Raw genomic sequence first — 16,081 nt, 5'->3', positions numbered from 1 at the left:
TAAGTCTCTTTACAGCTCTGATTCTTGTTTCCAAATTTAGATTTCATCACACCGAAAAAAAAATATATATATATATAAGAAGAGTAGCCTCAATGTAGGTTTGGTATACATTTAGGATTTATTTTGCCATCTTTCACTTGCAGTTTTCTTACAAAAATAACCCAAATATATGGAAACAAAAATAAGATAAAATGATATTTATCAGTATTTTATTCTGTAGTTTGTTCCTTTCAGATAGTAGCCTACTCTCAAGAATATAATTTGTAGTATTTATTTCATCCAGAACTAAGTCTAAAACTTAGCTTTGCTATTTCTAAGCTGTGTGACATTGGTGATGTTACTCAAATTCTTTGACCCTCCATTTTCTTATGTGTTAAATAGGAATAACATTAATTCCCTCATAGAATTATTGTGAGGATTATATTAAATAAGCATCTAGGACTGATATCCTGGAACACAGCATGCACTCAACAAATAAAAACTTTAAATATGCTATGAATATTTTAAAATAAATAACAATAACAATCAAATAGTCTATAAAGAAAAACAGGTAGGGCATTTCATAGGATAAACAGTTGTCTGAGGCATAAAATCATAAAAACTTAGTTGCCACAGGAAACCTAGGAAATCAAAATATTTGCATTTCTTCAGAACCAAATGTTTGAGTTTTTGCTATTTTGAGGTTGGGATAATCACATTAATCTTTGGTTTTAATAAATTTATTAGTGTTTCTTATAACCACTGTGAATCTCTTCTCTATGGGTTTATCTATGGAAAAAATGGAAAGTAACTACTACCTTATTAAAATAGAAGTATTCAGATTTGAAATATACACTACTACACAAGGATACCTAAGATTTGAAGGACATTTCTTTAAGAAGAATTTATAATTGTAATAAATTAAGAATACCATTTTCAAAATTTAAATTGTATACAGGCAAAATTACTGAAGCCCTAAAATATGCAACAGCTTGGAGTTTAATTACAACTGGAAAACTATACTTTGGAAAGTGTATGTGGATGGAAATATTTATGAGTTGGCAGAGAGAGAGCTGGCACAGTACATTTGCTATGGAATAATTTTAACTGTTACCTTATTTTACAAGCTGGATTTTATCTGGTACCTTTATGGGAAGGCTGAACAAGTCTGTACATTCACTATACATGCTGAGGTTGCTGTTTTAGCTTCAATTCCAGATATGCTTCAGAAGGTTTTAATAAACTTTTTATAGGAAATGATCAAATGAAACAAACTAGAAACATTTTCCATGTTAAGAACAATATATTTTATATGCTTTATTGTTTCATATATCATCAATTTTGCACCAGATTTTGGCCAAAGAAAAAAGATCCTGCCTCAAAAAAGTTTATTTTTTGGACCATAAACAAACAAAAATCCAAAAGTAAACAAAGACCAAATCAAAGAAGGCATAAAATAAAAATCAGATTATCTGCATTATATGTTAAGTGGAAAAAGAAACCTTATAAATTTTCTGCTCATTCTGATTACAATCAAACTGTCAAAATAGAGTGGTCTTCCCCACAAAAGGTTTAAAATTCCTAAATTAACTGTGAAATATGAAAATAGCTACACTTTGGACCTATTGTTAATACTATGTATCCACCTCTGAATACTTAAATCAGAAATATTCAATTTTAGGAATATATCTTAAAGAAATATCTCAGGTCTATTAAATCTCTCTATATAAAGATGTTCACACAATATTATTAAAATATTAAACATATTTAAATATCTAAATCTGTCCAAAGTAGGGAAATAATTAACAAGTTATATTCACAGTGGTTTATTCCACAGCCACTGAAAAATGATATTGTAGGAAAATAAAAGTACATGGGGAAGTGGACATTTGATCATAAGAAAAAAATAAAGAATGTCATCTGACTTTTGTTTAAAAATTTGTGCTTATGTGCTGAAAAGCTGGTTTTTAGTTCTATTCATCAGTGTTTCTCCATGTAATATAGATTTATAGGTGTTTTTGCTTTAAAATTTAATGTATTTTCTAAAATTTCTAGCAATGTATATCTATTGTTTTTGTAATAAAAAACATTTATTATAATAATAATTAAACATGGAAAAACTATAAATAAGTAGTAGCAACTGCCTTTTTACAAAAAAGTAGAACAACAAAAAAATAGGTAGACTACTTCTCTATTGACATTTCTGCTTCCTAACCCATGTCAGAATTTTTATGTATGTCTAACCAAATCAACCAAAGAAGCCAAGGAAGTCCTTTGAGTCCAGAAAGAAACCTCAACAAAGGCCAAAAGTAAATTAAGAACTAGAGAACGGGAGCAAAGTCAGAATACTGTGGACCCAGAAAACATTTACACAGGTTATTCCAGGGATCAAAGGGCCAAAAACTGAAACCCAAGCTGTGAAAGGCAATTGTTTCTTGCCCAGCTCCACCTTTCATGTTAAAGTGTGTATGTGTGTGTGTATGTGTGTGTGCGCACGCGCATGCATGTGTATTAGATTTTAACAGAGTTCTAGGGAAATCTAATTTTCCTGAAATTATATTAGGAAAGGCAACTTTAAAACAAATACCCTAAATTCTGGAGAAAACTGATGGCCTAAACCTGAACTCTAAACTCTAAAGCAAAACTTCAGTCTCTAATTCCAGGATGGTTTTGGTGTGCATATTATGAAGAGCAGATGAGATTGTACAATGCTCAGGAATGTCCTTGCTCTTGTGTTCCCCAAATTATGAAGATTCTTCCAATATTACTATGGCTATAGTAAGAGATAATTACTTAATTCATTTTAAATCTTTAACTCTAAATTAAATTAAATTTTCTACATTGTCTGGCAATTGAATTTTCTGCATCGGCTGGCAATGCAGGGGTTATTTTTTTACCTCTGATTTTGCCAATTTTTCTGAAAATCAGATGTCCAAAAGTGAACTTAGCACTAATATATTCAGTATCACAAGGATTCCATTCCTAGCACTTTCATAATAATTAATCTCAGATTATGAATAGGCAAAAACTTCATTTTTTAAAAAGATTTATTTTTTGTTAGAGAGATTGAGCAAGAATGGTTGGAGGAGCAAAGAGAGAGAAACTTCAAAGTAGACTCCCTGCTGAGTGTGGCACCCAATACAGGAGTTCAATCTCACAACCCATGAGATCATGACCTGAGTGGAAACCAAGAGTCAAATACTTAACAGACTGAGCCATCCAGGCGCCCCTACCTACACAAAACTTTTAGAACAACCTGTGTTGTAGTTATAAAGAGAACAAAGAACATGCAAATCAGATTATAATTTCAACTAATAATAATGTTATTTACTAAGCTGGTAATAGAAATAACAGTTTTATTTCATTACATCTGTGATTAAGATATGACCCCAGGGCTAGCTCTTCAAACTGAAGTTTTCAGGTTGGATTCCCAGATATTTCCACATTTCCAGAGTCCCATCATCTCCTACCGACAATACCAAGGGTCAGAACTATTTCTTCAAGCACTTTACTTCCAATCCTGAGTCTTTTCTTGCACTTCCTATGGGACCACTCCTTCATAGCTCATTTCAGCAGAGCTAACCAAAACAGCTACTTAAGAGTACAGAAGCCACTCTCTCCATGTATGGAGATCTCAGGATACAAAATACCTAAGTACAGGCTGGCTACTCAATTTACCTTAGCACAGCTTAACATATAAATTCAGGGTTTACAGCATCTCCAACTCTACTTAACTAGTTCACCTAGAGCACTAGGTGTGTGTGCCTAACCACACATCTAATGAGTCAACCTGACATTTCAATAGTCCACTAGGTGGCAGAGATGTTTACAAGGAAGTAAAGATGAACAACGCCCAAGTCTTCTTAAATAGAAGCAGGAAACAAAAAGCAGGAAACAAAAAGAGAACCTAATTAGAGGAAATACGGCATTTATAAATTACATAATACATATATATTAAACTGTGAAACCACACATACATAAACAGAAATTCAGATTTTTTTCCCAAAGATTTTATCTATTTATTAATGACAGACACAGAGAGAGAGGCAGAGACAGGCAGAGAGAAGCAGGCTCCCCACAAGGAGTCTGATGAGGGACTTGATCCCATGACCCCGGATCACAATCTGAGCTGAACACAGATGCTCAATCACTGAGCCACCCAGGCATCCCAGAAATTTTAAATTTTAACAAGATATAAAAGTCCACCACAAATAGTAACAGCTACCTGGTTCAGCCAGCACTATTTATTTTAAATAATTTTTTAAACAAAATTTGCCTCTTTTTTTTTTTTTCATTTTTAAGGGAGCTTGAACTTTAAAGGAAATCCAAGATTACTGGTATTTCACTGTCACAAGTAATTTATTTCAGTCTGTACACTTGCAAGCTCTGGGTCTCCTCCTATTGTCCGTTCATGGCTATATGTCAAAATTTATTATTTAATCAGAGTTAATATATCTTTTTTTAGCCATGCAACTCAACTCTTGAGTTGACTTGCTGAGCAAAGTTTTCAGGAAGCTGTTTCTCCATTCTCATTCTACAATCTTTATTTAATCTACTTTAGAAATTATCCTCCTGACTTGAAAATAACTTCATCTCTCTATATGTTCTATCTGATAAAAAGAAATAAGGCCTTGTGGAAGAAACTGAGATTTTTAAATCAAAGATCCAGGGATGCCTGGAAGGCTCAGGGGTTGAGCATCTGCCTTCAGCCCAGATCGTGATATCAGGGTCCTAGGATTGAGTCCCACATCAGGCTCCCTACAGGGAGTCTACTTCTCCCTCTGCCTATGTCTTTGCCTCTCTCCGTGTATCTCTCATGAATGAATAAATTAATTAATTTTAAAAAAATCAAAGACTCAGATTTGAATCCTGGTTTTGACACTTACTAACTACCTGATCCTGGACACATTTCCTGACATCTTCAAGCCTTAGTTTCCTTTTTAACAAAATGGGAGAAAATAGCTAAACTCCTGACATCTTCAAGCCTTAGTTTCCTTTTTAACAAAATGGGAGAAAATAGCTAAACTCACATGAGCATCAAATTAGAGTATGTGGAAGTCATTTTAAAGTATTATGCAAATATAAATGATTAAATATATATACATATATATGTAAATAAGTATTATCATCATTTAGTATTAACAGGTCAAATTTGAAAGAAACATAGGACTGAAAAATATCAATATTATAAACCTAAAAAGACTAGCTGTAAAAGATCTTCAGGCCCCAACTTCAAGTTTCTAGAGAATAAACAATTGTGTTAGCAGAAAGCCATGATTCTGACATGGGCACATGGATTTACCTGATGAAGAAATTTTATGGGGATCCCTGGGTGACGCAGCGGTTTGGCGCCTGCCTTTGGACCAGGGCGCGATCCTGGAGACCCAGGATCGAGTCCCACGTCGGGCTCCCGGTGCATGGAGCCTGCTTCTCCCTCTGCCTATGTCTCTGCCTCTCTCTCTCTCTGTGTGTGACTATCATAAATAAAAAAAAAAAAAGAAATTTTATGAACATAAGCAAACGAATGATTCAGATTCTCTTCTTTAGAAGTTAAAACTATTTATTAATAGAATGTATGCTATTTCTATTTCTCTTGATGGAAATATAGTGTCATATTCTCTAGTACTTCAAATCTAATTACTATCTTTTGGATTCTTGTCATCTTAATTGAATCCTTTAAAATGCATGCTTAATTGGTTGATTCTCCATTACACATCTTCCTTTCTTTTAATCTGCACACTAAAATCAGAGTATATTTGAAGTTATTTAAAAAGCTTTCATATAAGGTCTTCATGTAAAAGGTATGTTTCCATGCAAAAAGATTAGGGTATTCTAAAACCATGCTACTCAAAGTGGTAGCAGCAACTCATGGTCTAGCAGCAACCAGTATCACTTTAGAGCTTGTTAGAAAAGCAGAATCTTAGGCTCCACTCTCAACCCATTGACTCAGAACCTGAATTTTTAATAAGATTCTCAGGCCATCTGTATACACTCAAAGTCTGAAAAGCATCATCTAATATTTATGTTTAATTCAACTGACGTGTCATTTGATCTATCCAAAATATTAACTTTCTCTATAATTCCATTATACATTATGAGGCTTCTCCTTTTAGCACTTATATTTTTTTTAAATCTCCACAGAACATAACATGTGAGGGATCCCTGGGTGGCGCAGCGGGTTAGCGCCTGCCTTTGGCCCAGGGCGTGATCCTGGAGACCCGGGATCGAATCCCACATCGGGCTCTCGGTGCATGGAGCCTGCTTCTCCCTCTGCCTGTGTCTCTGCCTCTCTCTCTCTCTCTCTCTCTCTCTCTCTCTCTCTCTGTGACTATCATAAAAAAAAAAAAAAGAATCAGAACATAACATGTGAGGCTCTTTGTGATTCAGCCCCCCATACCTCATCAAGCTTCTGTTCCCTCTCTCTTCATTTTTCTCCCTCTCAAGCTATTTCAGAAGTGTTGCAATACTTGAAACTGACATTAAGAGACTAAATGTGTACTGCATAGATTCCTAGTTGGGCATTCAACTTTGACTACAACATTTCTTGAAAAAATAAATATGGGGATTCTAGAAAGATTATTAGCCAGGAAAAGGTTGAAGAGTAAGAATAAAGCTGAAAATATTGATGATTTCATTGAGACTGGCCTGAGTCACCATCTCTCTCTTTTTTTTTTTTTAAGATTTTATTTATTTATTCATGAGAGATACAGAGAGAGAGAAGCAAAGACATAGGCAGATGGAGAAGCAGGCTCCATGCAGGGAGCCTGATGTGGGACTCGATCCCAGGATTCCGGGATCACATCCTGAGCCAAAGGCAGATGCTCAACTGCTCAGGTGTCCCTTGTCCTCTCTTTCTAAACGTTTTTCATTATATATCCGATTATGAAATTTCTAATACTGTGTGACCTGCCATTAGGGAGAAACATCCACAGTGAGTTGGGCTTTGCTTATGAAGGTGAAGAAGGAAACCTATTTTAAAACCTATTTTAAAAGAAAAAGGATGAAATAAGGAGAATGAAGAGAAATAGGGTTCCATACAACAGAACAGTCGCAACTCAGAGGATACAGTAGGGTAGAGAATAGAAACTAAAGGTTTCAACACTCATAAGAAGGTTTGGAGTAGCCAAGAGTAAGGAAATAGTCACAAATCTATGGCAAGATTGAACCCTGAGGACCTGCATCCAAAGAAATAATGAGGAATCAAATCCTTTCTTAGCACACAAAGTAGGACTTCCAGCATTTCTTGCAACATGAGACGAGAGTACCAGTATTGTATGATGCTTTGATTTTAGAAATAAGTTGATATTCAAAGTGATGATTTTTTAAACCACCATTTCTAAATGAGAAGATACTCAGAACCATATTGCTAAAAACATAACAAAAGGTATCACAACAATCAAAATAACACATATTTAAGCTCTACAATTTGACTTCAAAATATTTTGCCATTACACAAAGCAGTGTGCATTCTGTAGGTTTCAATTGCAAAAAATACTGGATCCTTTAAATTGCAACTAATTATAAATAAACAGAAAGAACGACCAAAGAAGGCTATATAATGTCTAATTATAAACTGATTAAAATTAAGAGACTTTGTAAGCCTTACAAAGAATTCTACTGCTTGACACCATAAATTATAGCACAAACTCAAGTACAAATTATTTTACTTTGAAAAAGTTATTTCATCCTCTGCACCTCATTTTCCCCCATTTGTCTAACGCTGATTACTAACCCTCACACTACCTGGCTTAATTCATAGGAGCTAATGACACAATGGTTCTATTTTACAACATATAGTCTGATGGGGATTTTTTTCCTAATTTTTGAAAGTCCTGTAAAGATATAAATATTAAATATATTCATCAAAGCATGTAAGAAATTATAATTATTGAAAAGTATAAAACTATATGAAAAGGTTAGGAAAAACTGAGATAGTTAATCACATTTAATCTTTGAAGTCAAATAACTGTATAACTGGATAAAAGTGTTTGATATCCTTATGTGCAAAACCCTAACTTAAATGCAAAGCTTTCATATTTTATTAGAAAAAAAAAAAAAAACAAGATTTCTGAGTACTCAGAGTATAGCATGTTTAAGGCATTCTACTTATTTATTCCCTAAAACTACAATTGTATATGAAGGAATTTGATTAGCACATTCACATAATTGATTTCTTACTAGTAGGAAGAAAGTAGAAATAAATAAAACCCCTACCTTCCCCACAATGCTGAGGTAGAGTCAGCTCTCCAGGGCTTCCTGTTTTCAGTCCTGACAGGAAGGAAGCGCTCATAGAATCTATTTCCTGCAGCAAATATCAGCAGTCTCCACAGTCATAAGGAAGTCTCTCACCCTCTTTACTTTCAGATGTCCTAAAATATCATAGATATGGTTTCTCATTATTTTAAAATATGAAAATGTAATTAATACACTGATTAGAAAGGAGTATGGCTTTGGTGGCCAGAAACATTCATTTTTGTTTAAATCTAAATTTGAAAACACATTTTATCTTTTAGTTCCAAAGTAATTTCAAACTTACAGAAACGTTGCAAGAATTACACAAGGTACTAGTGTACCCTTTATCAATTGTTAATTTTTTTGCCATATTTGCCTTATCTTTCTATTTACATGGATGTGTATATATATGAAAATTTTTCCTGAACCTTTTGAGAGTGAATCATAGACCTTGTACCTATTGCCCCTTTAATACCTCAATGTGTATCTCTTCAGAAAAGGGCATTCTCTTTCATAGGTCCAGTATAATATTTAATTCTAAGAAAGCTAACTCACCTATTGCCATTTTTCAAGATTTAACAGTGTGAACATCTTCCAGTAGCATAGCAAAAGCTAAAAAACAAGTGTTTTCTCCAAGTTTGAGTACAGTACTTGGGAGAGAAGAAGTCTTCTTCCTCCTGAAGCTTTCTTAGAGTTTAACCTAAAACTTAGTCTTCATGGTCTTCATAGTTTACAATGATATCATCAATGAAGGAGAAACAATTCAGTCAAGGGACTGGCTGGGAGCAATCTTAAAAACCACAATATTCTCCACATGGCTGTATAGACTGTTTAGAAAACTTTGGAATATGTCCCAAGAGATAAAAGTACTAATGTTAAGGCTGATTCCTGGACAACTATACAAAATGCAAATATCATAGCCACTTCTCTAAAGACTGGTAGAACAGGAAATTTCAACAGCTTTAAGTAAGGAGGGCACATGATGTGATGAGCATTGGGTGTTATACATAACTGATGAATTATTGAACTCTACATCTGAAACTAATGATGTACTACACATTAACTAATTGAATTTAAATTAAAAAAGAAAAAGGAAAGGAAAAATTATGAAACAATGATGATGCTGTAACTGATCTAGAACAAAATACTGTACAAAAATTATAATTAAGTTAATGTAACTACAGAAGCAATTTATGAAACATTAAAATTTATCTTAACCTAAAAAAAGATAGTTAATATTTGACTTTGTAAATGCATAAATACCACATAGATAAAGTTAGAGCATTCTAGTCAAATAAAAATAATAAACTTTAAATAGTACAGAGAAGGGCATAGGCCTGTGAGGGCCAAAATTTGAGGGAAAATATCAGTTCTCTTCTTAATCTGGACAAAATCTTTCATTTCTGGTTAAGCTTTCAGAATTTCAGCCACTAAAATACCAAATTTTTTCATATTTGCAATGGAGTGTCATACATGTTGATAAAGAAAAATAATTGAGTCTGTATCTACTGATTGCATCACAAATGTATTCTATAATATGTAGATTGTATAGCTTAATAAGTTTTATGTACAATGAGCTCCCAGATATTTCCAAGAAAAAAAATTTAAAGAATATATGCACAGTAGAGATTTATATCTGTCCAAGGAACTTTCATTGCAACTTCTACTGTACTTTAAAATGGTTTATGAAAAAAATAAAATAAAATAAAAATAAAAAAATAAAAAAAATAAAATGGTTTATGTATTTAAAAACTTCTCTACAATTCAAAATTTAAGAGTAATTTTTAAAATAGATGCCATGCCCTCCTCCTAAAAATGAGCTTATGTGTGTATTTCAGCCAGTTTAAAAAATTTAATTTAAAAAAAATGTGATCTATTTCTGACTCAATTTAAACAATTACTTCGGTTTTTAGGAGTTTTTTTGTTTTTGTTTTTGTTTTCATTTAGAGACCTCTTTTTAAAACTACAACTTGGGAATTACTCAAATAATATTTATAATCATTTTAATTCCCCCTTTCTGGACATGTAAAGAAGTTTTCTACTTATTTTGTAATTACATTATATATATTTTATTGAAAATATTTTTTTAATGAAAGTACATTAGCTGAGTTACAGATAAAGATAACAATTTAAAGGGACTTGGTAAATAATTTAATTAGAATGTTCTTCTTGCAGAAGAACAAAAAAAGCAAGACAGCAAAATGTCCAAACCAAATCAAATGGTGATATCTCATTTGTGTATCATATTCATATAAAAAAATGTGAAAGAAAAAATTTAAACACAGATCATAGATTTTAATGCTTCTTTCATTCTTATTTCATTTTTAAGGATAATTAAGTCAGGTTTCAATTCAAAAAAATTATTCTTTTAAAATATATTGTCTGCTGATGCTGTTACCAACAACTCTGTATTAAAATATTCCTGGAGCCATCCTACCTCCCAACAGCTGAATCTACACCCTCCCTGCCTCATTCATTCAACCAATCCATATCATTAAATTGTAATATTTAATCTTCAAGTCAAAAGTTTTAAAAAGAATGGTCACCTAGAAGAAAAAAAAAAAGCAACTTCAAAGCTCCTTAGAATGTGAAATGGTATAAGTTATGTGAGAGCACGGTAACAGCTGCTAGGCACTGATGAAGGTTTGGTTTTGATCCAGAGTAGAAAACCATTAAAGCTCTAAGAGTCAGAAAAGAAAAAGAAGAAGAAGAAGAAGAAGAGTCAGAGACATCTTTGATTTTCAGTGCTGTTTAAAAGCTTTACTGCATCTCCCACAAAGGGAGCAGCTGCCCTTAACATTTATTTGGTGGCTATTTACTTAGAGAAGAAATGGAGGGGACCTAACAAGCAGAATGAATTGAAAGTGCTACATTCACTGAGTTTCTTCTCATATTTCAAATCACCAGTTCTTCTTTCAGCTTTTCAATCCTGTACCAATAGATGTATCTGAGGTAGGAGTTGACTTCACTATAAACTAGAGTGACTTAGGGGCAAACAACCTAAATAAAACAGCATGTTTCCTGCATCCCAAGCTATTCAAGCTGCTCTAACCAAATACTTCTCCAAAATGTACCTGAAATTTTAAGTAAACTCGTTGTTTGTTTTCTGACTCTTACATAAATTCCTAATCAAGATCATCACCCCTCTGCTGTGCACTTATCTGAAGACTGAGAGTCTTTATAATGTTTTCAAAAGTATAAATTTCATAAATTTGGGTAACTTTGTCATGGGGACTTTCAGAGAAGAAAACCCCAATGATAAAGGTTCAATTGCATTTATGCTCTAAAACCAGGCATAACTTAGTGCGAACTCCATCAGAGTATTTATCGGCATTATGTGCTAGAATCTGACAACTTGATTTTGAATTCCAACTCTAATTCGGGAAAGATCATAGAAGAGCAAGTAAACCTTTCCCTATCTCTTTTACCTCATGTATATTTAATACTTAGGTCACAATGTTGTAAAGATGAAATTTAGAATAATATGTGTAACTTTCATGACATATAATAGTACTCAACCATGCTTTTAACTGCAAGTACCAGAATTCTCTGAGTAATATCATCTTTAACACATATACCAAATTGCTAAAGGTGGGGAGAGGCATACATGGTTCAGTGACTCTGCATTATCAGGATCACATCACTATTAGACTCTTAGCCTTTTTCTCATGTTTGTAAACTCATGGTTACAAGATGGCTTCCTTAGTTTTGATCATTACATGAGTGTTCTCTAGCCAATCCTCACCTCCCCATTCCCAGGTTTCATTAACTTGAAATATGGTTCATGCTTAGCTTCAAGAGAAGCTAGAGAAATTAGTATTTAGTTTTTGCAGCTTCTATAGTGAAAGTGCCCAAGGGAGAAAGGGGTGGGAGCGGGTGTTGGAAATAATAATCAACAGGATCTAAAAAAAATAAAAAATAAAAAAAATAATCAACAGGATCTACCATATTTCCTTTGAAGAACTTTAAACAGTATTTTAGTAATGTTATTAAATTCTCCTATAACAAAATATTTTATTTTTACCTACATAGTATACATTTATTTTTGTTCTGAGGCTGCTTATTTTATCAGCTCTCTTAAGCCCCCTTCACTCTGATCTCAGCAGTAAGTGATTGCATGTGTTTTTTCACAAAAGCTGATAAATCTGCCTTCTGTAAAACCTGGCACAGCCATCAAAACAACAGAGGATACATGTCCCAGGATCACCCTAAGGCAGAAAAAAAACAAATATATTCAATTATTTTATCTTATAAATAAAATAATTATTTTATTTAAAGCAATTTCTCAAAATTTTAATTTTATTAACTTAATTATTAAATGAAGTAATTTACATCCAGTGTTTCCTTTAAATAACTATTTTGTAATTAGTTGAATGTGCTAAGATGTGCTGCCCAAGGCTGCAAAACCTGACTCTATGCCTTCTATGTTACTTCTGCTAGCCCACACATGCTTAATCTCTATTGCCAATTTCTGGAGGACTTGCTTTTATATACTAATAGGTACTAGCAGGCCAATACAGCTCCTTTCTTAAAGAGATCTAAAGCCACAGGCCCTTTTCAGTATCTCAGATTTAAAGAAAATAGGTCACATGCCATTACCAGAGAGTACCTTAACCTGGGCCTTGGAAGCAAATACCTCCAAGTGCATTTCAGAAATAACTGGAATGCCACCTGCCCAGAAAAACAAGTCCTATTTACAAGCAGAGGGCTGTATTTCCACTATCACAGTTCCATCTTAATGGTAGAGGACTAAAACATGTCAAAAGCCAAGTACCACTGAAAATAGTCATCTTTTAAAATGATATCAATCAACTCAACTTTAAATAAATTTGGAAAAAAAATTTAAAAAAATAAATAATAAATAAATAAATAAATAAATAAATAAATAAATAAATAAATTTGGAGTACTTTCTTTTTTTTCTTAAAGATTTTACTTATTTATCTGACAGAGAGAGAGAGAGAGAGAGAGAAGCACAAGCAGGCAGAGCGGCAGGCAGAGGCAGAGGCAGAGGGAAAAGTAGACTCCCTGCTAAGTAAAGAGCCTGATGTGGGGCTTGATCTCAGGATTCTGGGATCATGACATAAATGGAAGGCAGAATTTAACTAACTGAGCCACAGAGGCACACCTGGAATGTTTTCTTATTATGATAAATCATGAATGGGGTACAGGTTGAAGCATACATACAATACACGAGTAACACAAACGTCATGTCTGAACATCAATCTGCACAGCCCTGCTGCCCAAAAGGTAGACACAAGCAAACCATAATTTGAAGGTGATACTATCTAGGGGAAGGAGAGACAAGCTGTGAATACAAATAGAATAATTTGGCAGCCAAGGCATAGCAGCCAAGCAGATATGGCAACCACATAAGCAGCTCACATTCAAGAATTTGACCTCAATTTATTGGCCATCCCCTAAGACAGAATGAGCAGTCATGGGAAACCCAGTGATAGCAGTGGTCAAGCTTCAGACAAAGGGGCTGACAGCTAGCATTTGAAATGTCTATCAGCAGAAAGTAGCACCCCAGCCACCTAACCAGGGCTCAAGAGTAGATGCCAGTCTCTGAGTCAGACCCACGGAAAGTAGCACAAATGTTCAAACTTAGAGTTACTGAGGTTTTGAAAGTTTATTATGACAGGAAACAGACTTAAGACAGTGCATTTCAACCTTCTTGCCTCTTGGTTTACAAAGAAAATGGGTGCAGCTGCTCACAGACTTGGCCCTGGGCATTCAGTAACAATCCACCTCCACAAACCAGATGGGAGGCTCCAACAGAGAGAAAAGACCAAAGCCGGGTTCTCTGAATGCAGCCCAAGGTCAGAGCCAGAGGGAAGGAAGTAAGAAGGACTTAAAGCCCAGATTCAGAGAGTTAGGGAGGGACCCAGGGTTATGGTTGAGCTCTAAATAGAAGGCAGATGGCTCCTATAATACAAACAGAAGGTCCAATAGCTAAGGATCCTTTTTTTGAAAGAATATAATCATATTGTTCAAGTCATTTGTTGTCATGCAACAAATATGTATTGAACCTGCACCATATGACAAGCATTGAGTTCAGCATTATAGATATACCCACAAACTAAATAGACATGGTTTGGTCTCTAAAACTATCAGCTCAAGTCTACAGAGGAAGCCTGGCATTAAGTAACAATTCCAAATCTTTTCTTATATATTGCAGTAGGTACTACAAGGGAAAAGAATAGTTGTAAGAGAGAATCATGGGGCCAGATAGCCAGCTATGTTAAGTTAGGAGACCAAAAATGACCTTTCTAAGGAAGGTATTTCAAGAACATGTAACAGGGATCCCTGGGTGGCTCAGCGGTTTAGCGCCTGCTTTTGGCCCAGGGCGTGATCCTGGCAAGACCCGGGATCAAGTCCCACATCAGGCTCCCTGCATGGAGCCTGCTTCTCCGTCTGCCTATGTCTCTGCCTCTCTCTTTCTCTCTCTCTCTCTCATGAATAAATAAATAAAATCTTTAAAAAAAGAAAAAAAAAGAACATGTAACAGAAAAACACAAGCAAGGTACCTGGGTGGCTCAGTCGTTTAAGCATCTGACTCTTGATTTCTGTTCAGGTCATGATCTCAGGATCAAGACTGAGCCCCAGTCAGGCTCTGCCCTCAGCACTCTCCACCTCTCTCTGTCCCTTACCCTTTGTGCATGCATGCTCTCTCTTTCTGTATATATACATATATATAATATAAAAGAAAAACACAAGCAATTCTTTTTAAACTTTTTAAATACAAATTTAAACTTCAATACTATATATTATATATATAGTTATACATAAACATGCACTATTATAGAGGGATGATTGTCCAATGACTAATGGTAAAACATTAAAATCAATTTTTTTAACTGATTTTACTATGAAATACAACACACTATTGCTGAATTCATAATGACCTTTCCTCCCATGTGATATAACAGTTAACTTTTCACAAAACCAAAAGTACCCAGAAGATATAAGAAGGAAGAGAAGATCCCAGATATTATTTACATACAGGTGTATGTACTTCTAAGAAAGCAACATTTAATCTTGTTTACTATTCATGTAATCCAAATATAACAGCTGAAAACTGGACAGACAAGCTCAAATAGGCACCTACGTTTAAGAGCAGAGGTTTCCAAAATGATAGAAGAATTCTGAACATTACTGGATGCAACTAGCTCTGGTAAAAATCAAAGTAATTTCAAGTATCTAGAGAATAAGCAAACTCATTGGGGTTTAATGTATAATCGTATTTGAAATGTCAATTCGCAAAGGAGGATGAAAATTCTAAACTGTGAAATGACCCAACTGGAGGTTCGTGGGCCCCAAATTTTGCTGTTGTATACAAAAGTTTATAAGAATATAGAAGGGAATATTAAGGGGTCTCTGGGGTGTAGGTTATATGGTGTGACCTACTGAGAAAATTTCAGTAAGCGTGTACTTGTGACTTGTACAAACTTTACTATTTATATATAATATGCAAATTAATATGGTTTGTTTGAGTTTTTTCAGTTTAACAGAAAAAAGTCAAGTCTAGAAAAATACAGAGACCTTTTATGAGGGACACTAGAACAAAATCTTAAAAAGTATAGCTTAGAGCAGTTTTTACAAAATTGGATATTAGACATACAGCACATCCGTAACACTCCACCTAGTAAGACATCTCCATACATGTTACTTATTATAAATAAGAGGGGAACATTCAAGAGGTGCACAAAAGTTAATGAAATCAGAGATCTTTGTATTCACTTAAAACAAAATTTGACCTTAACTGTACAGTTTAAAAATCAATGTCATTGTTTAATCTGTATTCTAATCATAGTTTATCTTCACATATGGTTTTCATTTACACACACCTGGAAAGTTTTATTTTGCTTT

The 16,081-nt window shown here is 34.1% G+C and overlaps 1 long non-coding RNA gene across 19 annotated transcripts in view; it reads right to left on the bottom strand.

Annotated features, from left to right (window-relative positions):
• LOC140608891 (uncharacterized) overlaps positions 1 to 16,081 on the bottom strand; it is a 238,667-nt gene that overhangs the window by 169,318 nt on the left and 53,268 nt on the right. For 7 of the 19 annotated variants that reach the window (XR_012010873.1, XR_012010883.1, XR_012010880.1 and 4 more), the window contains exons 3-4: positions 8,194 to 8,348; positions 5,282 to 5,453 (exon numbers count right to left, since the gene is read on the bottom strand). This is a non-coding gene — a long non-coding RNA (uncharacterized lncRNA). Of the gene's footprint in view, positions 1 to 9; positions 3,887 to 5,281; positions 5,454 to 8,193; positions 8,349 to 12,239; positions 12,415 to 16,081 lie in introns of those variants that run through there. The other 12 variants (XR_012010886.1, XR_012010887.1, XR_012010888.1 and 9 more) reach the window with 7 other exon arrangements.

The sequence above is a fragment of the Canis lupus genome, chromosome 18 (assembly GCF_048164855.1).
Source record: "Canis lupus baileyi chromosome 18, mCanLup2.hap1, whole genome shotgun sequence".
Taxonomy (NCBI): domain Eukaryota; kingdom Metazoa; phylum Chordata; class Mammalia; order Carnivora; family Canidae; genus Canis; species Canis lupus.
This window is presented reverse-complemented; position numbering and strand designations above follow the sequence as displayed.